This window comes from Pelodiscus sinensis, chromosome 20 (genome assembly GCF_049634645.1).
Source record: "Pelodiscus sinensis isolate JC-2024 chromosome 20, ASM4963464v1, whole genome shotgun sequence".
In the NCBI taxonomy this organism is placed as follows: domain Eukaryota; kingdom Metazoa; phylum Chordata; order Testudines; family Trionychidae; genus Pelodiscus; species Pelodiscus sinensis.
In genome coordinates this window covers 25,825,053-25,849,522 of record NC_134730.1, presented here as the reverse complement: position 1 = coordinate 25,849,522, position 24,470 = coordinate 25,825,053, and the positions used below count along the sequence as shown (strand labels likewise).

At 45.7% G+C, this 24,470-nt stretch overlaps 1 long non-coding RNA gene across 1 annotated transcript in view; it reads left to right on the top strand.

Annotated features, from left to right (window-relative positions):
• LOC112544943 (uncharacterized) overlaps positions 1-17,282 on the top strand; it is a 195,724-nt gene extending 178,442 nt beyond the window's left edge. Inside the window, exon 5 of the long non-coding RNA XR_012896921.1 lies at positions 17,034-17,282. This is a non-coding gene — a long non-coding RNA (uncharacterized LOC112544943). The remainder of the gene's footprint in view (positions 1-17,033) is intronic.
• Positions 17,283-24,470: the final 7,188 nt, after the last annotated feature.

Genomic DNA, 24,470 nt, shown 5'->3' with positions numbered 1-24,470 from the left:
TGACGATCTCATGTAAGATTGTCAGTGTTCTTGCGGAAATACTGTGCTGCTCCCGCTAGGGCAAAAGTCCTTTTGTGCAAAACTTTTGTGCAAAAGGGCCAGTGTAGACAGCTGAGATTTGTTTTCCGCAAAAAAGCCCCGATTGCGAAAATGGTGATCGGGGCTTTTTTGCAGAAAAGTGTGTCTAGATTGGCCACGGACGCTTTTCTGCAAAAAGTGCTTTTGCAGAAAAGTGTCCATGCCAATCTAGACGCTCTTTTCCGAAAATGTTTTTAACGGAAAACTTTTCCGTTAAAAGCATTTCCGGAAAATCATGCCAGTCTAGACGTAGCCTGGTTGTAACAAATTTCCTAGCTGAGGTGTGCAGACTCGGAGGTTGATTCGCTTGGGTTTTTTAGAAGTGTGTCTGAACCAGAACCTCGCCCTGACCTTTGCAAGGGTTCCCCATCAGTTATTTTGATCATAATGAGATGATATTATGCATCCAAGAGCTTTCCCATCTCTATCTGTCATCTTAGTCAACCCCTCACCATGGTATCTGGGCATAACAAGCTGTCCTAGTCTACTCTCAAATGTCCTGTTTCACAAGAAAACCACGCTGCCTGTCTTTGAAACCAGAGTGCCGTTTGAGTTCCACAGATGTGCTGCGATTCTTAAGCCGGTGCTTTGTAACATAACTGGAACATATAAATATGACTGTTTTCCAGTTAGATTTGGGTTTAGGGTTATGGTTCGTACAGCCGGAGGAACTCCATATTAATCAGCGGTGTTACAAGGGACAAGAAGGCTGCCGCCATGTTGGGGTGCATCAGTAGGAGTGTTGTCAGTGGATCTAGGGAAGGGATTATTCCCCTTTATTCGACACTGGTGAGGCCACATCTGGAGCATTGCATCCAATTCTGAGCCTCCCGTTACAGAAAGTGGACACGTTGGAAAAAGTCCAGCGGAGGGCAACAAAAATGATGGGGCGCTGGAGCACATGACTTAAGAGGAGAGGCTGAGGGATTTGGCCTTGTTTAGTCTGCAGAAGAGTGAGGGGGGATTTGATACCCGCCTTTAACTACTGAAGGGAGGTTCCAAAGAGGATGGAGAGAGGCTGTTCTCAGTGGTGACGGATGGCAGAATGAGGAGCAATAATCTCAAGTTACAGTGGGGAAGGTCTAGGTTAGATATTAGGAAAAACTATTTCCCTAGGAGGATGGTGAAGCGCTGGGATGGGTTCCCTGGGGACGGGATGGAATCTCCATCCTTAGAGGTTTTAAGTCCTGGCTTAACAAAGCCCTGGCTGGGACGATTTAGTTGGGGTTGGTCCTGCTTTGGGCAGGGGGCTGGACTCGATGACCTCCTGAGGTCTCTGCCAGCCCTGGGATTCTATGATTCTGTGACATAAAGGGACAGTAACTCACAGGAAAACTGGACCTCTTTAATTTCCTCCCATCTTCCTGAAAGTATGTCTTGTCTGCATGAACTCACTGCTTTTCAGTAGAATGCTCCAGGGTCTCTGTGCGTCTATGCACGGAAAGCAGAAGGATGTTTCATGGTGGCAGGTGAGATAAAAAGTGGCTTTTCTTTGCTCTCAGAGCTGAATTCTAACAAACGGGCATATTTTGCCCCTTAAAATAATACTTGAGTATTCCTGTGAGCTGCTCAGGGAAATTATGAAGGACCACCTGCGGCAAGGTTAAAAATCTCCACCCGCGATGCCGATGCCTGTTAGGCCAGAAAAGCACCTTTGGCACCATTAGAAAGTCCTTGACCTGTTTGTCAAAATCCTGATAATAAAGTGTGGGAAAGTCTGCTGGATTGATTGAGCCTCCTCCCCGCCCCCCGCCTACCCAGGCTGGCAGGGAATGTCACTCCGGTGTTTGATCTGAACGGTGAAAGTCCTCGTGAAGAATGAGCGGAATGCCACAGGACCTTCGCTGAGGTGATAAATGAGGCTGGGAGCGGGGAGGTTTGCAGGCCCATGGCGAGAGGGGGCCTGTGCTTCTTTCTGACGCTGTCGGGGGGGTTCCGTGACACTGCCTGAGGCAGGGGAAAGAAAGGGCTGAAATGGACAGGCCTTCCTCAGCTCTTTCCTGTGGCCCATATGACAATGACTGGAAAAACTCGCCAAAGCAGGTGCCTCCATTTTTGTGTGCCCCACCTGAATGAGCATAAAAGGGCTCGCGTCTCAGATAGTCCCAAGAGCTTGCCCCTCGGCCGTGTCTCAGCCTGGCTGTGCCGATGCCCATCCTGCTATGCCATTAATACATCTAGCCTACTTCCTGAACATAGATCCAACCAATTCCCACTTTCATCTCATCTTGGAGCACACCGGTTTCTCTGCCCACGGCCTTCTCTCTCCCCAGGAATGTTTGCCCTTCGAAGGCTCAGCCCTATCAGTTTTCCCCACCATATGTTCTCATTAAAAAGTTTATTGCCCATTTTATCTTTGAATCATTTGCCTTCAATTAATAAAGCTCGTTGCTTGCTTTGAACGGACACACACTTTCTAACGGGAGGAGGAGGGGGAGAAGAAATATAAAAATCAGGATGTTACCGTGACAGATGGTGTTTTCTAATTTGTCTTTAGCCCAACAATAAACAAAACCTTAGAGGTGTTGCCAGAGGAGTGTAATATATTCAGTCACTTAAGGACTGAAGGATCTGATTGGAAGCTCATCGAAATTGATGCAAAGATTTTCATTAACGTCAAAAGACTTTGGATCAGATCAAAGAACATGTTGTCATAAGATGCTCATGAATATATGAGCATCTTAAACTGCAGCAAGGGAGGTTTAGGTTGGACATTAGGAAAAACTTCCTGCTTGTCAGGTTGCTTAAACACTGGAATAAGTTGCCTAGGGAGGATGTGGAATCTCCATCTCTGGAGATATTTAAGAGCAGATTGGACAGACATCTATCAGGGATGATCTAGATGGTGCTTGGTCCTGCCGTGAGGGCAGGGGCCTGGACTTGATGTCCCTTCCAGTTCTAGTGTTCTATGATTCTATATTGTCCTAACCTGATTAGAGGCTTCCAATGAAGGGGAAGCAGGTTATAAACCAGACGGCGCTTTTGCCATTGTGAACAGATCTGAAATGTATTGGGTGTTGTCACAAAACACAAGAGGTCACCCTCGGTAATATGATCCTTTCACAACCACATTTAATCATATCAGCCATATATGCCGAGACAGAGGCAGGACCTGAAGTTGTGAGGTCAGGCAGCATCATCTGTTTATAACATTCGGCCTCCTCCTGAACCGTTACCCTCTTCTAGCTGAGGGGTTTCGGCTGGGGATGTTTTTCCTCTTAGTATTCAAACCTGTGGCTGAATAGACATCAGTTCCTGAGCCTGGCTTAATGCTTGCTAGGTAGACGGGGCCTGGAGGACAGGTGAACAGGCATGAGGCATGTGGGAGATGCCCTTTTGCACTGGCGCAGCTTTGGTACATGATGTCCATTTAGAAGCTATTACGCCCTGTCCATGTTTACCCGAAGGGGGAAAAAAGATGCATGCGGCAGGGTGTCTTGTATAAACAGATGCAGGGGAAAGAACTGGCAGAGGCTAACCTGCTGGGAAGTTAAATATTCCCACCTCCCTTCGACTATGTCTCAGCTTTGATTGATGCTCCTGATTGGCCCGATCAGAGAGTTTGGGCATGAGCGCCTGTTGACATTTGGTATTTAGCTCTGGGTAAAGTTTAAACAGGACTTATCACAGCTCTCACGCCTTTGGAAGGCTACGCTGGTTTAACAGTATGTTTCATGCCACCGCTTGCTTGATTTTTTTCCCCCCCTCTTCCAGTTTCTTATGATGCAAAGGTCGCTGAAAAATAAGGAACTCCTTTATCAAAATGCATTTCTATCTTAAAACCTTCTCATTGCACCGCGTATTGAGATGTTATTTACACCCATAAAATATAAAGCAGAAACTCCTCCACCAAAATCAATGGAATTACACAAAACTGTCATGAAGTATCCACTAGTCGTCCTGTGGCACCTTAGAGACTTAGAGACTAACTATATACAATATCAAAAGCTTCAGAGGACTCGCCAAGTTAAGTTTGTAACAGGAAAAACTTAAAACACAACACATAACACCTTAAAGACTAACAAAACAAGCAGATGGTGTCATGAGCTTTCGTGGACATAACCCACTTCTTCTTTTATATACCGTATTTTCAGGCGTATAGGGCGACTGGGCGTATAAGACGACCCCCTATCTTTTTAATTAAAAGATAGGGTTTCATCTTATACCCCAGCGCCCCTCCGCCTCCTTTGCTCCCGGTGTCCCTGGTCTGCTGGAGATGGTCCCCAGCAGACCAGAGGCACCGGGAGCAAAGCCGCCAGGAGCGCCTGGGCTCCCCCCCCCCTCCGGAGCCCCTCCGCGGCTTTGAAAGCCTCGGGGGAAACCGGCGGGGGGGCAGCCCATGCGCGCCTGGGATGCCCCCCCGCCGCTTTCCCCCGAGGCTTTCAAAGCCGCGGAGGGGCTCCGGCGGCGGGGCATCCGGCGTACAAGACGACCCCCGATTTTTGGGGGATGTTTTTTAACTTCAGAGGTCGTCTTGTACGCCGGAATATACGGTATATATAAAGAGAGAGAGAGAGAGAGTATCATGAGCTTTTGTGGGCAAGGAGTGGGTTTTGCCCATCAAAGCTCATTATAATTTCTTTTTGTTAGTCTCTTGGATGCCACAGGATTACTCATTTTTTAAATCTCTGAGACTTTTATAAGGAATCAGGCCAACTTTGTCTGTTAACCAAACCTTGTTGACTTTTTTAGGAAATTTTCTGTTAATTTATTTTATATAATTTTTCATTCTTTCCCTGAGAGCGCCTGGAAAAACCAAATAATAAAAGAAAAGCCATTCTCGTGTCACTTCTGGGTTTATCAAAAGGCGATAACTATAGAAATTGCACAGGAAGGCTTGTTTTTTGAAATGTCTCAGTAGACATGGTCAAAAATGGCCCATGTTTTCTGCAAATAATTTATTAAGAATGAATTACATTAATTAAGAATTCATGTAAGAATAAGGACGCTGCTTAAAAAAACCCCCAAAACAAAAATCCTTGACAAATTGCTTGTGTTCTGTTTTTCTCTCTTTCTTTCCTACCAACTTGTGGCAAAATGGAAGGAAGCGAAAAAGGAGGGACAGGAAACGTGAAAAAGCTGGAAGCCCAAAAGAATGAAACATTATTTTAATTTGGATAATGTGAAAACATTGAAAAAAAAGTTCTTTTTAAAAATGCCGTTTGGAACGAATGGAGGTATCATTTGCAGAGCTATTTCTGAGGGGTCTTTTGCAGGGTTACGTGGCTCAAATCATTCTTGCATATGCCCAGTTCTTACTGTTGTTATTACAGAGATACCTGGTGAAATAACAACACAATCCTGTTATGTGCAGTACACACATTTAGTAAAGTTGGAACGGGAACTCTCAGGCTGGAGGTGGTTCACCAAATTAGTCCCTGGCAGGCCGCTTTATTTACCTGCTTGTCCACAGGTACAGCTGCTTGCAGCTCCCGTTGGTCGTAGATCCCCATTCCTGGCCAAATGGGTTGTGGGAAATGGTGTTCCGGCCCGTGCTGCTTCCTGCAGACAATGGGCGCTGCAAACGGCCATCCCTGCAAGTGTGTAGGTAAATAAAACACCAGAGCCAGACAGGAGCTAACCTCAGTGAACCACCAACCCCCAATCTCACAGAAAAGGCAGGCCATGGTAGGAGAAAAGGACAGGCATGTAGAAGATGGGAATGGAGTCAAAGAAACGCTGTCTACACTGTATTGTACTCAAGGTTTGCAAACCTGGCCTGACAACTGTTGGAGCTGGGTCTCACGGTTGTGCGAATGCATCCACGTTGCTCTGCGTAGACCTTCCGACTTCGGTCTGTGGCCGGACCTGTGTCCACACTGCAGAATGACCCTGAGTCCACACTACAGAATGACGGACCGGAGACACAACAGGACTCAAGGTCTGACCCATCCCCTCAGCAGGGCCTTAGCAGACGGGTCCCACCAACTTGTGGAGCTGAAACTGATTTGTGTGTGGACGGAAAGGGGACTCAACCAGTCAGGCCTCAGGCTTAGTGTTCAATGTAGACATACCCAGCGAGATCTGGTGGCTTGGCCAGGGTTGCACAGAAAGCCCAATGTGGAGCTGAGAGGTGAAGTCACATAGCTAGAGTACTGCTCCAGCAATTCACCTACCAGGTTATCTTCCTTCCACCACCATGGGTATGGAAAATGCACTCAAACTCCAGCTCTAAACTCCTTTCACTCTTCAGATTCTGATTTTACCATTCCCTACCACCCCAGAAAACCACACCAGCCGGCTGCATTTAAACCCCAAATCTGAGGGAGGTTGGAATCCAACGTTGAGACAATTATTTATTTTCTTTCATCTTAAGACATGGAAAACACTTTCTCCACAAGTTCTGAGGGCTCTGTCTGTGACTGAAAACTACAAGCTCAAACACCGTTTCACTTCTTTTAACAAGCAGCGCCTCTAAATGCAAATGCAAACACTGTAGCATATGAGCAGGCTCTCCTATCTGAGGCTAGATACAACAAATAGGTCCTGGAGCATGCTCTAAATTTGGCAATTCCAGGCTATTTCAGACTCATGTGGTAGGGTATTCTAAAGCTTGGGTCCTTCCAGAGAACAGCCTGCCAGTCTTCCTTCGCCATGATATGGACATCACAACAGTGCTTCTGCAGTTGTGGTAGCGGAGGACAGAGATGGAGGTGACATGGGAGACAGGAGAGATTCCAGAAGACTGGAAAAGGGCAAATATAGTGCACATCTATAAAAAGAGAAACAAGAACAACCCAGGAAAATACAAACCAGTTAGTTTAACTTCTGTGCCCGGGAAGATAATGGAACAAGTAATTAAAGAAATCATCTGCAAACACTTGGAAGATGGCAAGGTGACAGGGAACAGCCAGCATGGATTTGTAAAGAACAAATCACGTCCAATCAATCTGATAGCTTTCTTTGATAGGATAACGAGTCTTGTGGATAAGGGAGAAGCGGTGGATGTGGTATACCTAGACTTTAGTAAGGCACTTGATACGGTCTCGCATGATATTCTTATCAATAAACTAGGCAAATACAACTTAGATGGGGCTACTACAAAGTGAGTGCATACCTGGCTGGACTCAGAGAGAAGTTATTAATGGTTCACAATCCTGCTGGAAAGGTAGAACAAGTGGGGTTCTGCAGGGGTCTGTTTTGGGACTGGCTCAGTTCAATATCTTCATCAACGATTTAGGTATTGGCATAGAAAGTATGCTTATTAAGTTTGCAGATGATACCAAACTGGGAGGGGTTGCGACTGCTCTGGAGGATAGGTTCATAATTCAAAATAATCTGGACAAATTGGAGAAATGGTCTGAGGTAAACAGGATGAAGTTTAATAAAGACAAATGCAAAGTGCTCCACTTAGGAAGGAACAATCAGTTTCACACACACAGAATGGGAAACGACTGTCTAGGAAGGAGTACGGCAGAAAGGAATCTAGGGGTTATAGTGGACCACAAGCTGAATATGAGTCAGCAGTGTGATGCTGTTGCTAAAAAAGCAAACATGATTCTGGGCTGCATTAACAGGTGTGTTGTGAGCAATACACGAGAAGTCATTCTTCCGCTCTACTCTGCGCTGGTTAGGCCTCAGTTGGAGTACTGTGTCCAGTTCTGGGCACCGCATTTCAAGAAGGATGTGGAGAAATTGGAGAGGGTCCACAGAAGAGCTACAAGAATGATTAAAGGTCTAGAGAACATGATCTATGAAGGAAGGCTGAAAGAATTGGGTTTGTTTAGTTTAGAAAAGAGAAGACTGAGGGGGGACATGATAGCAGTTTTCAGGTATCTAAAAGGGTGTCATAAGGAGGAGGGAGAAAATTTGTTCGATCCTCAGAGGCCAAGATGAACAAGTAGCAATGGGCTTAAACTGCAGCAAGGGAGGTTTAGGTTGGACATTAGGAAAAAATTCCTAACTGTCAGGATAGTCAAACACTGGAATAAATTGCCCAGGGAGGTTGTGGAATCTCCATCTCTGGAGATATTTAAGAGTAGGTTAGATAAATGTCTATCAGGGATGGACTAGACAATATTTGGTCCTGCCATGAGAGCAGGGGATTGGACTTGATGACCTCTCAAGGTCCCTTCCAGTCCTAGTAGTCTATGATTCTATGATTTGACTTACGACGATTCTCCTGGCACGAATTAGGTCGTAAGTGTGGGGGTTGCCTGTAGTACTGAGCCCTTTTCTAGTGGTTTCCCTTGATAGATGAGGGATAGCCATAATATAATACACTGTTGAGAGCTACTAATGAAAAACATCATGGCTCTGTCTACATTGGCGGGTTCTTGCACAAGAACCCTTGCGCAAGAACACGTCCACACTGCCATGTGCTTTTGCGCACGAGCATCTATGGCAGTGTGGACGCTCTCTTGTGCAAGAGAGCTCTGATGGCCATTTTAGCAATAGGGCTTTCTTGCACAAGAAATCCCTGCCGCACGTCCACACTGCCCTCTTGTGCAAGAGCTAGTGCACAAGAGAGCTTACACTTGTTAGAAAAGAGTGTAGCTCTTGTGCAAGAAGCCCTCTCTTACCACACTTTACTGTAACACTTCTTGCGCAAGAGCGGGCGGGCAGTATGGATGCTCTGCGGAACGGCTGTTCTTATGCAAGAACCCGTCTGCGTAGACATAGCCCATATAAGCAAGTGTTTTACCCAGGAAGGGTCATTTTTTCCATTTGGCAGTGGGGGGAAACTGAGGCATAGAAAGGGGAGGTGAGTGATCCAGTGTCACAGCCAGGCCCAGAACCCAGTTGTTTTGAGTCCCAGTCCAGTGCAATTTGGCCCTGAATCGATGCCTCCATATTTTGTTCTGCCATAAACGGTTATGATTGGAGGAAACATTTGGGAGGGATTATATACCTGTCCTATATCACCAGTGGTTTCCACCAGGACAGATGGGTTGTCAATGGATCTTGTCAGCTGCTGTTCCGGTGCTCTTCAAGATGTTCTGTCCTGCTGGTTTGGTGGGAACGTTGCTCCTGTTATAAACATCATCAGTCAGAGCTTCCACAAAGAACTTTTTCTCTCGGCTTAAATCGCTCTGTCAAATTCACATAGTAGCCAGCTGGCATGATGGTGTCCTTCATATACATGATGTAGACCAGTGTTTCTCAAGCTTTTTTTTATAAAGTACCCCTTTAAAAAAAATATAAGTACCCCCAGTACCTACAGTTTTCAGACACACACAATTTTTTTCTACCATTGCAACACATTTGTTTAAACAACTTAATCGTAGCCGGGTGGACAATGACATTTTTGGGTGTAAAAAGTACAAAAACAATAAAGCACTGTCAAACTTAAAACAAAAATTTAGTTTTCCCCAACTTTCAGTTGTGTTGACGTACCCCCCAGACGTCTCTGGAGTACCCCTAAAGGTACTCGTACCACTAGTTGAGAAACACTGGCGTAGACACCTTTTATGCCTTTGCATCCAAGCTCACGCCAAATCTTGTTGCACTAATTGAATTTTATGCTTCGGATTTTTTTATGAGTAATAATAACAAAATAAATAAATAAAAAAATCCACGGAAGATAATTACAGCCCCTTGAAGTTGACTGTTCCTGGCCCAAAGAGCAGAATGAGTTTACATTATGACAGCCTTTTATCTTGGATCTGATAGCGGTGTTATTCGTTGTATTAAAAGTTTACCACCTCCTGCCAAAAGAGACTTCACTGAAAATTAACCCGTGTTATCACTGTGAGTAATATCCTGGTTTTATCATGGAGCAAAAATAAATAACAGACTTTATGCTTTTGCTTAATGTGGTTATACACTGAGTGCAGGGCAAGGCAAACAGTGTGAACTCCAGTCCAGAAAAACATTGATTAGGAAGAGCTGAAATTGGAGCAGAAAGTACCTCAAGTTTTCTTGCATCACAGTGTAAGCTTAAATGACTATTAATTACATTATGCAACTGGAACAGCATGGCTTTTGGCTTTTAGTAGCTGGGGAGCTGGGTGAATAAGGATGAAAACTATTTCCAAACATTTTGGTCAATTCTAAGTAGGATTTCACTTCACGTCACATTGTTCACAACTCCTTTTTTGTTAACATTCTGGTATTCACAGCATCCTCTGGCAAGGAGTTCCACATGTTGACTGTGCATTGCGTGAACAAAAGCTTTCTTTGGTTTGTTTTAAATGTGCTACTTATTCATTTCATTTGGTAACCCCTAGTTCTTATGTTATGGGAATAAGTAAATCACTTTTCCATATTAACTTTCTCCACACCCGTGTCGTTACTCTCCTGCGCTCGTTTATACCTGGATCATATCCCCTCCCCCCGAGTTTCCTCTTTTCTAAGCTGAAAAGTCCCATCCTATTTAATCTCTTTTCACCCTCCATCAATGCATGAGATTCACTTAAAATCATGATTAAAAAAGATAGAATACACGTTGGGTTATTTTTCTTTGCCTTTAGGCTGCATTTGCTTCATGCTTTCAAGCTTTTCTCTGAGATCCAGAGGGCTAGCAATCTTCTTGTTTTCTTTCAAATGGAAAACAAAGAGTCTCGTCCTATCCAATTCCATCGACAGGGGCGTTAAGGCCAAGATACAACCATGAGGCTTCTGATACAATTGCAAGAGCTAGGAGATACTTGCAGAAAAGCCCATGTTCAAGCTGAGATTTGTTTAATCACTAAACAAAATCACAGAGGCTACGTCTACACTGGCCCCTGTTCCGGAAGGGGCGTGTAAATTTCACCAGTCGTCGTAGGGAAATCCGCGGGGGATTTAAATATCCCCCGCGGCATTTAAATAAAAATGTCCGCCGCTTTTTTCCGGCTTTTAAAAAAGCCGGAAAAGAGCGCCTACACTGGCCCCGATCCTCCGGAAAAAGTGCCCTTTCCCGGAGGGTCTTATTCCTACTTCAAAGTAGGAATAAGACCCTCCGGAAAAGGGCACTTTTTCCGGAGGATCGGGGCCAGTGTAGGCGCTCTTTTCCGGCTTTTTTAAAAGCCGGAAAAAAGCGGCGGACATTTTTATTTAAATGCCGCGGGGGATATTTAAATCCCCCGCGGATTTCCCTACGACGACTGGTGAAATTTACACGCCCCTTCCGGAACAGGGGCCAGTGTAGACGTAGCCAGATGGTTTGTGAGTGGCTCGGAGCACAGTTTCATTTGGCCAGGAATGCTGTGGCCAACAGGCAGTTCCCAAAGAGATGGAGGTATCCCTTTAAACTCTGATCCAGCCAATAAGGTCAGGTCCTATGGGAAAAAACCTTGTAATGCGTTTGACAGCACACAGGAGAGGTGGTTTCAATGAGGGACACAGGCAGTGCTCAGCTCTAAGGGTCGTGTGTCTACCCTGTTATAATGGTATGCAATCCAAGGGCATCTCGTCATTACAGAATATAAAGGAAGGTAGAGGGGGTTGATACCTAGAGGTAGATGATCTTTTTGCTGCTAGCTTGGTTTGAGATTAAATTGGACTGATGGAGGCACTGATTAATAAGGAGTTGAATGGCTTGATTCCGGACTTCATTCGTCCTTTCACTTGAGCAAAAGAATAGGCCGTGTTGTTACTCTCCTGCGCTTGTTTTGTTTTGTCCCAAAGCCATTCTGCTCTGGCTTGGATCATTTCAGATGGACACGATACCCACCAGGGGATAACACTCCCAAAGCAGCGAATGTTTCTCATTCATCATGCTTCTAAGTCCACTTAAATAAATAAATTAAATTAATGGAGATTGCCTATCTCCTAGAACTGGAAGGGACCTTGAAAGGTCATCAAAGTCCAGTCCCCTGCCTTCACAGCAGGACCAAGTGCCATCCTTGACTTGGCATATCACAGCCTTGGATACCAGGGCTGTTGCGTAAGGAAGCCTCCAGACGTTACCATACACATTGTACAGAGATTGTGTCGTAGGATCATAGAACCCTAGAGCTGGAAGGAACCTCAGGAGGTCATTGAGTCCAGTCCCCTGCCCTCACGGCAGAACCAAGCACCATCTAGATCAGGGCTACTCAAAACATGGCCTGCGGGAACCCATTCCACCTCCCTAAGGAACCCATTCCAGGGCTTTACCACTTCTTTGTAAAATAATTTTTCCTAATATCCAACCTAGACCTCCCCCTCTGCAACTTGAGACCATTGCACCTCGTTCTGCCATCCGTCACCACTGAGAACAGCCTCTCTCCAGCCTCTTTGGAACCCCGCTTCAGGGAGTTGAAGGCTGCTCTCCAATCTCCCCTTGCTCTTCTGTAGACTAAACACACCCAGTTCCCTCAGCCTCTCCTCGTAAGTCGTGTGCTCCAGCCCCCTCATCATTTTGGTTGCCCTCCGCTGGACTTTCTCCAGTGTGTCCACATCCTTTCTGTAGTGGGGGGCCCAGAACTGGACGCAGTACTCCGGATGCGGCCTCACTAGACACCTCGTTCCCTACATATTTTGGCTCAATCTAGGAATGACCGGGTGCTCCTCCTGGCCTGGGAGCATGAGCCCTGCTTTGAGATGCTCCGCAGAGGAATCATTTTGTGGCACGCTTTTCACAAAACACCTGTCCCTTCAGACTGGTGGATCGTTAATAATACCAGGAATACTATTAACGTCTTGATTCTCTATCATCATATCTAATACCCCCCGAAATTGCTTGGAGAGCTTTAATTATGTCGGTGCCATTTCTTTCAGTCCTTGTTATCTTTTGCGTTCCTTCGGGTGGGGGCGGGGGAGGGTCACAGCCGAGATGCATGTTCTCTAAAGGCTCTTTGTTTCCCCTGCTCAGGTATTAAGCTGATGGCACAACAATCCCCAGCTACCTTAGATTCACTTTCCTGCCCTCCCCTACCTGAATGCAGAACTTGTGTTACCCCCACCCCCCCTTTCCCCGTCCGCCAAGAGTGAACCCTGCGTGAGCAACCCAAAGAATAGGCCACAAGAATGTGCCCAGAACAGAGGCAGATTGTTCGAGCGGCGTGAAGGAGGGAGGGGAAGAAAAAGAAAAGGGTGGGGGCGGGGAGGCCTACAAGAGGAAAAAAACGTCCCCCGGATGGCCGAATTCCTTTGGTGATAGTTAAAGGCGAATACGGTTATTTTTTTTTTAAAGGCGGGGGAGGGAAGGAAAAAAAAACCCACCACGAGCCGGGTTTCGCCGGCGCCGCGGCCTACCTAGAATGGTGATATTTGAGAGAACAATTGGGAGGCTGTTTGTCCATGTCTGCCGCTCTGAAAGAGGCTGAAGAAAAGGTGCCCTTGTTCTCCCGCTCACAGTCATCATCTTCATCCTTCCCAGGCTAGCGCTGCCTTATGAAATAAGGGCACTCGGCTAATAAACAAAGCCCTATAAAAGATCCGATTGGGTGGACGCGGCTGCCGCATTTCATTGCTGCCAGCAGCCACCCAAGCTGCTCACCGACCGCGGTCCCTGCTTGCAGCCATGGAGGCTGGCTGGGGACCCGGCTGCCCTCTCTTAGCTCGGGGTACGTCTCCCACTGCTGGGTTAGCGGCGCTTTCTGGTTTCCAGCCCAGAAAAGCAACTGGAAACGGGATGTTGGACAGAGCAATCGGGGTGGGTTAGGTTGGTCAAGGTGGCTCTTTACTGGGAGCTGGGATTTGGGTAACGTGTCCTTGTCTGAAATATCTAAAGCCACATGTTAGTTAAGAAGCTGCCCCGTGGAAAAGGCTGTCCCTGCACCTCACGGCGACGCTTGTCTGGCTCTCTCTGTTGAAGGCAAGGCTGGGTCTGAATTCTGCAGCTGCAACAAGATGGCTTCCCTGAGTCTGCCTTTGAAAGAACGAGAACACGGTCTCTATGATGCTGTCATGCTATTCCAGAGAGACTAGATAGCTCGTCACGTGCCGCTCGGGTACCAAACTACAACGTAACGAAGAGGATGAAAGTGAGGATTCTGATTACGGAATGGCTCCCCGCTGGCAATATATCATAATAACATTCCTTTCTCCTCCTCCTGGCCTGGATCTAGAGTGGCAAACTCTTACGCCCGCTCCTTACCACCCTTCTCCCCCCATCAGCTGCCTTCAGGATCAGTGAAAAAGGAATCAAACCAGGATGTGTGGAGGGCTTACAGGACTGAAAGGTAAGGCGAATAATTAGCCTCGAGTGCTCTTAGCAACAAAGGACCCAGGATCCACCTTCCTCCCCCCTCCACACATCCACGCCCAATGTGATTGGCTAAAAACTGTTGAAACTCAGCTTCTGTGAATTGAGTCAAAATAGGCCATGGCTGAGAGATGTTTATTGGGCTGAGTGTTTCCCAGGTTATTACCTTATGCTTTCATGTCCTTAGTGGTTTTTTTTACCCCCTCTCAATTTTCTCTTAATGTTTTGATTTCTTTCAAGAAGCCTGGCTAAGACTCAATACATTCATGAAAGAAACGAGCAAAGTATTATCTACGACCATAATGCACAGCTTGTATGTATGTGCGTGTCTGCGATATTGACGTAGATGCAAAGGAGGGAACAAACATACAATGTGTATATATGTATAATAGCATTTGCATAGTGATCTCATCTAATAATGTTTGTGTGGTTCATGATAGAATTCTGTTGAGTCCGTGCTAGTGGTTTGATGAACATATTGGTGTGCATGTGTTTGAGTGTGTATCGAGCATGCAGGGCTTCAAGTGGAAACAAATTTGAAGAGCTGTTCACACCACCAGGAACTTTGTTTTTGCTTCACCAATTCCCTAAGAGCAGAATGAAGTCAGTTTATAAAGATTGGGAGGATATGTCTCCATATGAGAAATAGAAGGGTTAATATGCCCAGATACACAAGCATTGTCTAGTGGTTAACACACAGTCATTGGAAACAAAATCCCCAGTTTCCATTCCTGCCAGTACTATAGGCCTGCTTTTCAATCTTAACTGGGCAAGACACTTAATTTGCCCCATGCCTCAGTTTCCCCCTTGGTATAAGGATAGTACTGAGTATGGGACAATGATGAAAATCTTCATGAATTAATGGTCTGATGCCAAAAGACTTTGGAGTCCCTGCAACAAAATGTGTATGGAATTACATGTGAGATAAGTTATAGTTGTTAAAAATCTGGACCTGCAACCTGCTGAAAAGAGAGAAACCTCTCTAAAATGGCTGTTCTGAGCAAGAGAATGGAGAAAATTTTGATAGTGAAAAAATACAGTTGGGGGGAGGAAATATAGTTATATCCCTGAAAAAATATTTGGGGGAAATTTTCCAAGCAGCTATACTAAAAACCAGTCAGAAGCTGTTGAAAAGGAATTTCTTTTAACATAGTATCTGATTGAACATTTTGTGTTTGGAAAGTGAAGCAGTACGCTGTTGTTATGCTCCTAGTTAAAATATATTCTGCTTGTATGCTCTTTGGGGGCAGAACCATGGTGTATGTTTGGAGCTGCTCGCTGGTGATAAAGCATTACAATTGCATATGCACTGCACACTGGATACATTATAATAACATCTCATGCAAATGCCAGCAGTTAACGTAGCTGTCAGCTGCAGTCAATGCATTACACCTGTCTTTTACTCATTGCTGGCACATATAAGATTCGGCATCTTCATGCTGGGGAGATAGGAATAATAAAGAATTTGGTCAGCTTTATAGCTCTGGCCAGGTACAAATGCACCAGCCCCATTTTAGGCATGGGAAACTGAGGCACGGGGTCAGTCATGTGACTGGTCCAAAGTCATACTGGAAGAGTCTGGCTGAGGCAGGTAGTGAAGACAAGGTCTTCTGAGCCCAGGTCAATTAACGTATCTATTCCCCTCTGTAACTGAAAGGACTAAGAAGAGATACGGTAGCCCGAAACAACAGAAGAATGGCCATTCCTAGCATGCCCCAAATTGTGGGTCTTTCACTTTAAGAAACGACGGTGGTTGAAACTGCTCGGGGGAGGCCGTTGATACTTGGTGAGGAGAGAGGGGTGGTGGGAACAGAGATTGGCCCCTAGCCATTTTCTGTTGGCAAATACCTCCAATAATCTTTTCTATGGCGTGTTTATTATTATTTTATATTTTTTCATCAGAGAACAGGAGAGTTATGTGTCTGGGTCGTACTATAAGACAGTTCAGGGAGTTGCTACTGAGGGGGGCAGGGTGACTGGGGGGGGCCCTAATTAGCAGTAGCCTTAGGCTGTCATAAAAGAAACTGAAACCAGAGTGTTAATGCTTCAGCTGGGATAGAGTGAAATGGTTTTACGGCCGGAGAAGAAACTGAAATGGCTGGGACTGGACTGCCCGGCCGTCTGGGGATCTTTGGCGCAAGTAGAAGGCTGCCAAGGTTATTTGGGAGAGCAAGCGGGGTGTGTGAGTGTGCAGAGGAGGAGGGGGGGACCTTTTTGGGGGTTGGGGGCTGCTGGCCCACAGAAAAATCAGTCGCACACAAGTGAGAAGCAATCCCCCCAAAACCAAAGCAGCAAAAAAACGGACGTAGCCCCCAACTGAGGAGAAAGACACTCCCCACATTCCCCTCGCTCAACACAGCCTACGGGGGCCCAGGAGAGTAGATTTTGTGTGCTCCACCTCTGCAGTGGGGCAGCAAGGGGGCTGGAACACCAGCTCAGGCTCCCCGGTCCTGGGGAGGGAGGGACCCCTGAGCCTCAGGGGCTGGATCCAGGCAAGCTAAGGGCTGCTTCTGGCCCCCGGGCCTGAGGTTCCCCACCTCTGGTGTAGAGACCCCCAGGTGGGGTGAGATGGGGTTTGTCCGTCTCTTGCTTTAAGATTTTCCTATGGGGCAAATCAGATACTTTGCTGTCCCCGTGCATATGAAGTGGAGAAAAGGGCAGCACCTCACCGTACTGACACATTCTGAACCACTGGCAAATCTGCTGGGGAAAGGACCCAGGTGTGCCGGCATCCCGGCCGCCCACCGAACCGCACGACAGCAGCGAGCGCCTCCCGCTGGGTCCTCGACGGGTGGGGTGTAAATTCTGAATGCACTTGATCTGTCTTTGGTGTGAAAATCAGCCGGGAGGGAGAGCCCCGGGCTCTGACTGGCTACTTCTACAGTTATGGCCTCTCTTTCAGGCTTCAACCTGGAAATGCTGCCTGTGACATCCCTGAGACTGTGTCTGTCCCATCACACTCACGGAAGTCCCGTCTTCTGAGACCCCGGAATACCTGATTCAGACCCAGCAATCAACTGGCCTGACATTTCAATCCGGTGGATGTGTCTGTCCTTCTGCGGCTCTCTCTCCCGTGCGTAACCCGGGAGTCTGTTATGGCATGTGAAATACAACCTACTGTGGTAATAATAATAAAGAATAAAGAGAGATAACAAGAATCCTTCAAGGGTGAAATCTGTGTTAATGAAGCTTTAGAAACTTGGCAAGGTCTTCTAGATTACTAGAGTCCACTTTTGGCTCGGAGGAAGAAAAGTTTTCTGGATTATAGCGTTGTCTCTCATCTCGACTCCTGTATTACCCGCTAACATGGGCCCAAAGTGGAGTATGGAAATGGATGCAAACTTTTCAGGCATGTTAGGATTCGGGATTTTGGTCTTAAAATCCAAATGTCCCTGAAAAATTTGCAGTCCACTGAAGTTAAAATCACCTTTGAAATAATCTATCGGATATTATTAATAGGTAAAAATCTATATTGTTTGCTTTGCTTTTCAGGTCTGGCCGTATTTCCCTCAAACTGCAGCAATTTTCCACTTGCTCCGACAAGTATGTTTTAAAAAAACCCAGTGAGGTGATTATATACGTAGATTGGTACTCCTTTCTTTTAATATGTTTGTGTATTTATACCTGCCTCTGGAATTTCTACGACATGCATCTGACGAAGAGGGTCTTGGCCCATGAAAGCTTATGATCCAATAAATCAGTTAGGGTATGTCTACACTTGCTCCCTAGTTCGAAGTAGGGATGCAAATGTAGGCGACCGAAATTGCGAATGAAGAAGGGATTTAAATATCCCGCACTTCATTAGCATTATCTCGCCGGCACGCTAGTTCGAATCACAGCTGATTCGAACCAGGAAGTGCGCATCTGGACGCGTTAGTTGGAACCAAATCCCTTGGTTTGAACTAACGTTACTCCTCATTTTTTGAGGAGTAAGGTTAGTTCGAACCAAGGGGTTTGGTTCGAACTAACGCGTCCCGGCGCGCACTTTCACCTTTGAAACAGCTGTTGAGAGGAATAACGCGCCGGCGAGATCATGCTAATGAAGCGCGGGATATTTAAATCCCCGCTTCATTAGCAATTTCGGTCGCCTACATTTGCATCCCTAGTTCGAACTAGGGAGCAAGTGTAGACGTACCCTTAGTCTAGAAGGTGCCACAAGACTTCTCGTTGTTTATATACCTAGAGTTATACACATAATGGCTACGTCTACACTGGCCCCTAAAAACGGAAAAGCGATGCAAAGCAGGTAAGTCAGCATAGGGAAATCCGCGGGGGATTTAAATATCCCCCGCGGATTTAAATAAACATGTCCGCTGCTTTTTTTCCGGCTTGGGGAAAAGCCGGAAAAAAAGCGGCGGACATGTTTATTTAAATCCGCGGGGGATATTTAAATCCCCCGCGGATTTCCCTATGCTGACTTACCTGCTTTGCATCGCTTTTCCGTTTTTAGGGGCCAGTGTAGACGTAGCCATAAGGTGCAATATCAGGGGAGTAACTTTAGGTTCATGTGTAGCCCAACCCAGTCCAGGCTTCACATTTTCTTGCCTGATTGTATTAAGAGCCATTTAACTCAAACACCTTGCAAACAGCTGGAAGAAAGATGTTAAAGATGTGGTGCTACCACCATTTCATTTAAGGGTTTGAGGTAGGTCAGTCTACGGCTACACAGACATGTTACTGTGCTGCATCTTTCTGGCTGAGGGGTGTGTGAAAGAACACCGCACTCCACCCTGAATGGAACAACGCGCCCTGCTGTGAAGCATCAGTGTAAACCGGACTACAGTGCTGAGAATCATGTTCCCAGTGTTGTTAGCTACTCCACACACTGAGGTGGTTTACCTACTATGCTGGAAGAACTGTCCCAACGCTCTCACCATGCCCATTTGACCGCGTTAACAGGCTGCCGTGGCTGCGTTCAAGTTTAGACTAAGCCTACCTCAGAGGCCTCCTGGGAGTTCTCCAGACAAAACCAGGATTGGCCAAACTTCACCTTCCTGATCTTTTTAAGATAAAGAAGAGGCTGAAAATAACAACTACCAACCTTTTAAGAAAAAAATTCCATTCCTGGTGGGGGGGAGGGGGGGAAGAAAGGGGGATAGAGAACAAGCCAGAAAATATCTTATTGCCTCCATGGTACACCCACATACTGCGTACAGGTGTCGTCTCCTCATCTCAAAAAAGATTTCTTGGCATTGGAAAAAGTTCAGAAAAGGGCAACAAAAATGATTAGGGATTTGGAATGCCTGCCATATGAGGAGAGATTAAAAAGACTGGGACTTTTCATCTTAGAAAAGAGGAGACTAAGGAGAGATATGATAGAGGTCTGTAAAATCATGATTGGGGTGGAGAAAGTAGATAAGTAAAAGTTATTTACTTGTTCCTGTAACATAAGAACTAGAGATCACCAAATGAAATGAATAGGTAGCAGGTTTAAAGCAAACAAAAGGAAGTATTTCTTCATGCAATGCACAGTCAACCTGTGGAACTCCTTGCCAGAGGATGTTGTGAAGGCCAGGATTTTAACAAGGTTCAAAAAAGAGCTAGATACATTCATGGAAGATAGGTCCATCAGTGGCTATTAGCCAGAATGGGTAGGAATGGTGTCCCTAACCTCTATTTGACAGAGGCTGGAAATGGATGACAGGAGAGGGATCACGTGATGATTCCCTGCTCTGTTCACTCCCTCTTGGGCATCTGGCATTGGAAAACAGAATAATGGGCTAGCTGGACCTTTGGCTGGACCCAGTGTGGCCTTTCTTATGTTCTCATGTAGATGAGAATCAGAAATCAGATTAGATGGAGCTGCTGAACAGGGGTGGTTCAGAGGCGTCTGTACAGCATGTGAGGGCAAAAAGCAGAAGCCGCGGAGACTTTGAGAGGAAACGAATGTGATTTGTTGCTTTCAATTAACCACATTTCCTCTTTCCTTTCTTTTTCCTTTCGGGCTTCTTAGAGAATCACTGTCGAGGCATTTTTGACCCCTCACATCTCCTACCTCTGCAAGAAACATGACCCCATTAGTGACACTTGTTGGACCAGCATCCTCTAATATTTTCTTCCTCCCCCTTGCCTTCCCACTCTCTGCAGGATGCAAAGGCCAAGATTTCCAAAAGTACCTAAGTGACTAAAGGGCACAAGTCCCATTAACTTTCATTGTGATTTATGCTCCTAAGCCATGCAGGCTCTTTGGAAAAACTCACCTGCTGTGCATCTGCAAAGCTTAGTTGAATTAAATAGCTGGTTTCCCCCCCGATTTCCCCTTGATATGTTTTGTTCTTTCTTCCCTGTCCGGGCAGTGCGTTCAAGGGACAGCAAGGACCTGTTTGGAGATGGGATGGTTCTGAAGCAAACCTCTGGTTTTAACCCTTTGCAATGATCACGAGATATTGCTCTTGACTGGAAGTGCCCTTTTAGGGCCTGCTCCAAAAGGCAGTGGGAGTCTAACACGCACCAGTTGCCGTCAGGTGAGCCTGCAAATACCCAGTCCCACAGCCCAGTAGCCTCTCTAGTGATGCATCATTCAGTGAAACTGAATGACAGAGCGTTTAAAACCAATAAAAGGATGGCAATCAAATTAAACTTTGGAACTCATTGCCACTAGCTATGATGTCTTTGCGGAGGCTCAGACATTAGCAGGATGTATAAGAACGAGAACATCCAGAGTTACGAGAGTAAACACATTTAAAAGGTGAGAGTTTTGAAGGGCATGTAAGCCCTCTCGCTCCAGAGCAGGGGTGGGCAATAATTTTCACAGAGGGGGCCACTTAATTAATTTTGGTACATGGTCACCGGTCAGCTCCATCCCTGGAAGGGGCGGAGTTTGGGGTGGAAGGGGCGGGGCTGAGGACTAGCCTCCCCCAGAGTTCTCTGGAGCTAGAGGCTTTGACTTGAAAACACAGCAGAGACTCATGGCTCTACCACTACCTAGGGAGCCCCCGGCTTTCTGCAGCTATTTAAAGGGCTCGAGTCTCTGGCTCCTGCCAGGGTAACACTGCGACCATGTAAATAGGATCTTGCTGCCTGAGTCACCCCCTGGAAATTTGGTGGCACAGGCAGCAGGATATAAATAGAAAGCAGCCAGATGCAGTCCACACGCCAGATCAAAATGTGAGGGGGGCCGGATCCGGACTCCAGGCCGCCATCTTGTCCAGCCCTGCTTTAGAGCATGAGCCAACCTCTAGCAAATGTGAGTGAGGAAAGAACTTTCTCTGTGGTAGGATATCTCACATACATGTTTGATCCCAGTGACTGTCAAAAACTGGAGGCGGGATTAGATATAGCAGAGAGCCATTCTCATTGGCTAGTGTTTCTGTTTTACGTCTAGTGGTTTTGTGGTATTGCGGGTATCAGCAAAAGAATCATGTCCATCAGGAGTATGGATGTAGGGTGATGTGGAGAAAATCCTGAAAAAATTACACTGCAATGCTGTTTAGAAGCTGCTTTACACTGAATAATATTCTTTCCCCTCCATAAATATATAGAATTTTTAACTCTTCCCCTTTTATAGGTGGGTTTCTAAAATCTATTTTATTAGGGGAAAAGATTTGAGTGTGTTAGGCAATGTGCCAGTAGCCATGGCAACCTAAGATTTTTCCATCTTCATTACAACCTCAAGTAAAACCTTCATATAAAATCTAACTGAAAGGGTACATTATAAGTCAATTTTCAAATGTTTGCCTGGAAGTCAAAATTTGGACTGTATCCTTCCTCCCCCCCCCCCCCCCCCCGAACATTCAGGTTCTATGCAGGACACATTTTTAAAGTGAGGGTTTGATTTTATATTTGCCTTCACCTTTTTATTCTGTTTTCTCGAGCAGAGTGTGTTGGTCAGTTGTAAGAGCAAGGTAACTCGACACCTGGATTCTGACCACTTTGTTCACTTTTCTATACAATAATGATGATCATAGAATCATAGAGCACTAAAACTGGAAGGGACCTCAAGAGGTCATCGAGTCCAGTCCCCTGCCCTCATGGCAGGACCAAGCCCTGTCTTGACCATCCCTGATAGATGTCTATCTAATCTGCTCTTAAATATCTCCAGAGATGGAGATTCCACAACTCTTTAGGTAATTTATTCCAGTGTTTAACCACCCTGACAGTTACGAACTTTTTCCTAATGTCCAACCTCAACCTCTCTTGCTGCAGTTTAAGCCCATTGCTTCTTTTCCTAACCTCAGAGGCCAAGGAGAACAATTTTTCTCCCTCCTCCTTGTACCACTCACTCTCTTAGGTACTTGAAAACTGCTGTCATGTCCCCTCTCAGGCTATGTCTATACTGCAGCCTTCTTCTGCAAAAGCTCATGCAAATGAAGCGCCGAGTAGTTTATCACCATGCTTCATTTGCATAATTAATTAGCAGCTGTTTTTGCACAAGAGGCTTTTGTGCCAAAAGGAGCTGTGAAGATGACTCCTTTTTGCGCAAAAACCCCTTCTTGCACAAGAGCCGTTCTTCCTAAAAAAATTAGGAAGAACGGCTCTTGTGCAAGAGTGGGTTTTTGCCCAAAAAGGAGCCATCTACACAGCTCCTTCTTGCGCAAAAGCCTCTTGGGCAAAAATGGTTGCTAATTAATTATGCAAATGAAGTGTGGCGATATTCTACTCCACGCTTCATTTGCATAAGCTTTTGTGGAAGAAGGCTGCAGTATCGACGTAGCCTCAGTCTTCTCTTTTCTAAACTAAACAAGCCCAATTTTTTCAGTCTTCCCTCATAGTTATATATGTCACAAGACTGTTGGAAGGATCCACTAATTAGCATAAGCAACGTGCTTTGAGATCTTCTAGTTAAAGTAGTTATAAGTAGAGCCCTGCAAATCCGCGGATATCCATGTTATATCAGTGGGTATCTGCATCTGCGGAGGTCAATGCGGCTCATTGTTGCGGATAGAGATGCAGATGCCGATGTAAATTTTGTATCCAGGCAGGACTCTAATCATAAGTGTGCTAAGAGCAGCTGATCTCTTGCATGTATTTCCTTCTTCATCTAAAAAAATCTTATCAAAAGGTTAAGGAAACGTGTGGGTGAGAGAATGGTATGAAGTGTCTGTTTTCTTTTCAAAGAATTAATTATCTGAGAACCTAAAGAGGAAAAACAGCGCTGTTTGTTTGGTTAAGAAACTGATGCAATGTTAGTCTAGTAGCGATTCATCATGAATAAAATTCTTAGGTGTCACTCAAGGGGATTAAACAATTAATTAATTGTTTCATTTTGATGTGCTTCAGGTCCAGAGAAGAGACAAATTTGTAGCAGCATTTCTTTTCCAGCCACTTGGGCGGACATAAGAAAATAAGAATGGCCTTATGGGTCCATCTAGCCCACTATTTTGTCTTCTGTTAGTGGCCAAAGCCAGAAGCCCAAGCGGGAGTGAACAGAAAGGTAATCATCAACCGGGTCCATCCTCTGTTGCCCTTTCTCAGCTTCTGACAGAGGCTAGCGACACCATCCTGGCTAATCCTGGATAATAACCATTGATGGACCTATCCTCCATACCTTTATCTAGCTCTTTTTGAATCTTGTTATAGTCTTGGCTTTCACAACATCCTCTGGCAAGGAGTTCCACAGGTTGGCTTTTGTTGGCTTTAAACCTGCTACCTGTTAAGTTCATTTGATGGCCTCTAGTTCTTGTGTTATGGGAAGAAGTAAATAACTTTCCTTTATTCACTTTCTCTATACCAGTTATGATTTTATAGACCTCACTTATATCCCCCCTTAGTCATCTCTTACCTTAGCTGAAAAATCCCAGACTTATTAATCTCCTTTCATAAGGAAGCCCTTACTTAGACAGTACTGCAGTAAGGACAGGGGACTGGACTCGATGACCTCTCGAGGTCTCTTCCAATTCTAGTACAAGCAGTCCCCGGGTTACATGAATCCGACTTACATCGGATCCCTACTTACAAACGGGGTGAGGCAACCCCGCACTAGCTGCTTCTCCCCAGCAGACCAGGGAGACACGGAGCGGCTTTTCTCAGCAGACACCTCAGCTTGAGAATAAAGGACTGAGGGAAGTGAGGTGTGGGAGAATAAAACTGAGCTCTGGAGAAATGTTTGGCTAGAGTTTCCCCTACAATATGCACCAGTTCCGACTTACATACAAATTCAACTTAAGAACAAACCTACAGTCCCTATCTTGTACGTAACCCGGGGACTGCCTGCATTCCATGATTTTATGATCCCATATCCCTAATCATTTGTTACCCTTTGCTGAACTTTTTCCAATGCTGAGATATCTTTTTTGAGATGAGGAGACCACATTTCATGCAGTATTCTAGATGGGGGCATCTTGTGGATTTATAGAAGCAATAAGCTCGTCTCTGTCTTGTTTTCTGTCCCTTTCTTAAC